Below are 2,805 nucleotides of genomic sequence, written 5' to 3'. Positions count from 1 at the left end.
CAATCGCTTGTGGAGGTGCAGACAAAGTATTTAAATGCCAAGATTAGAAGGAAGAAATGGGGAATCGAGACAGAATAATTACATAACATAAGAATTAGGAACAGGAGTAGGCCATCTAGCCCCTCGAGCCTGCTCCGCCAGGATATCAGCTTGTCTCAGTTGTTAACACTCTTGCCTTGGAGTCACAAGTTGCAGATTTAAGCCACATTCCACGACTTAATCTAGAGTGACAATCTAGGGGCTGGATTTTAGGCTTTTATATTTTTGGTGCGAAAACGGAGAAGGGGCGGGAAAGTTACCGGCTGGGAATAGTCTGAGTTTTGATGAGGAATTTGCGCCATCTGGGCCCGGTGTCAGGGGGTGCAGCACGAGGGAGGCATTTTACTCGTTTCGAGGCGCAAAAATGGGAAACTCGCAAAAGTGCCGGGCTGTGTGCGCTCCGAGAAAGGCCGGGGCGGGGGGGGGGGAGAGGAAACCTTTAAAAAAAAACATTGCCCACGCCACAACATAAATTGCTAAAAAAAAAAAATTAAAAGAACACTCGCACTTACCTTTACAGCACTTTACCTTCCTCACCGTCGTGCGGCATGGTTGGACTTCACCGATTTCCCAGGCGGTCATTGCGAGACGCGATTCCGGGCAGACGAGTCAAAAATCAGACGGTGTTGCAAACCCGGCGCTGCTCTTCCCGGCAATGGTGCTGAGCGCCGCCACAAAAACAGACCAGAGGATCGCGAAGGGCTGCAGGAGACCTGAACGCCGCCTTTCACACTGCTCCAGGACAAAATCTGGAATGCAAAGGACCGGAAAATCCAGCCCTCAGGTGTGTACTGCCAAGTAGATGAATCATGCCCTGCACGAGAAATTAAGCTGGGGCCCGGTCAGCCTGTTCCAGTGGGTTTAAAAGCATGATTGAAGAGCGAGTTCTGTTGCTCTTCTGTTCAGCATTATGCTCTCGACCACCAACGCTCTAATAAAAGTTTAGCTAGCCATTCATCTCATTACTGTTTGTGGAATTTCCCTGTGTTTAAAATGTCTGCGCTATTCACCCATATTGCAATAAATCGCTGTACTTCAAAGTAATTAATTGTATTGATTTTTCAGATGCAAGAAAGCACGATAGAATTTTCTTATCCCTTTTGAAAAACTTTTAAAACCATCGTCAACGGCCCGGATTTTGTAGTCGATACTGGCCGACAGTGCTCACCGTTATTAAAGTGTAATTCAGGAAGTTGCTGTCCAAGATGTCCTGCTCCTGCTGAAGCTTCAGTATGGCGCCGAGACTCGGCATTGAAACAAATGGAAGGGCATGAAGTTGCGGTACTTGCGTGATAGCTACTCACTAAACTCGCCGCAAAAAGTAAGGGCTTGTCCATTCCAGTGTAATTAAATTTTAAACCGCGTGGTAAGTCTTAATTACTGCCAAACAACCTCTCTGGTACTTAACATTGACAAGTGTGGAGTCTCAATCCTTTAGATTTTAATTATTGTTGGGAGATTTAAAAAAAATGTAAACATTTAAATAATTTATTTTTGTAACTTTTTCCAGCCTAGTGTTATTTCAGGTTTCCAGCATCCATAGTATTTTGCTTTTGTAATTATGTTTAGGACCTATTTATATTAAGCTGTAAGGGAGTTTTCACTTGCATCTCCTCTTCTTCCCCCGCAGCATCACACAACTTAATAGCTTATTACAAAAATACAATTAAAAAAACATTCTCCACAGGAAAGCTGTAAACTAGCCTTAAACATAATACTATGGAGAAGATTAAAAGCCTCATCAGCCTAGTATATCTGCTCCATTGAATTCCTCCTTATTTGTTGAACTGAACAGCACTGATGTAAACATGAGCCCAAAATGGCGAGTGATAACAAGCACTTAACATATTCATAGGATGTTCTGTCCGCTCTTTTAGTGGAGCCATTAATTTAAAAAAAGTTTGTGCCTATGTGATGGTGGCAGAAGAATGTGTTTTAAGTCACTAATATAGAAGAAACATAGAAATTTACAGCACAGGAGGCCATTTCGGCCCATCGTGTCCACGCCGGCCGACAAAGAGCCACACGGCCCTCGATCAGCAGCCCTGAATGTTAAATCACCTCGTTATCTCTAGATTAACATTCCATGAAGTTGCAACACAGTCACTTTAATGTTGCTTTTTCTGCCAAAATTCAGAACTGTCATTTGACCAACAGTAGATAGGCTGAAAATGCTAGATGGTCAACTTTCAGAGGCAATAAACGAAAATGTTATCTGCCTGCTTTGGTGGACATACAAGATCCCATGGCTCTATTCAGAGCAAAATTCTCCAAGTATCCTGGCCAACATTGCTCTCTCAAAGCAACCGACAAAAAGCAGTTCAACTGGTCATTTAATGTTTGCGGGAACTTTCCGCTGCTACACTTGCCTATAAAACAGAGATTACGCCCAAAGGGGTCAGCCATTTCGGATGAAGACAAGGAGAAACTTCACAGAGGGTGATGAATCTTTGGCATTCTCTACTCCAGAGAACTATAAATACTCAGCCGTTGAGTATATTCAAGTCAGAGATCGACAGGTTTTTGGATATTAAGGGAATCAAGGGATATGAGGATAGTGCAGGAAAATAGAGTTGAGGCCAAGATCAGATCAGCCATGATCTTATTGAATGGCGGAGCAGGCTCAAGGGGCCAAATGGCCAACACCTGCTTCTATTACCTATGTTCTTATCCAACTGACTTTTTTAAAAAATATGATAAAGCACTATGTAAATAAGTTAGTTTATCTTTAGGGCTTGCAAGCGAAGAAAACAACCAGAAATCATA

This window comes from Pristiophorus japonicus, chromosome 6 (assembly GCF_044704955.1).
Source record: "Pristiophorus japonicus isolate sPriJap1 chromosome 6, sPriJap1.hap1, whole genome shotgun sequence".
In the NCBI taxonomy this organism is placed as follows: domain Eukaryota; kingdom Metazoa; phylum Chordata; class Chondrichthyes; family Pristiophoridae; genus Pristiophorus; species Pristiophorus japonicus.
The sequence above is the reverse complement of the archived record's forward strand: the minus strand, read 5'-3'. Positions refer to the sequence as shown.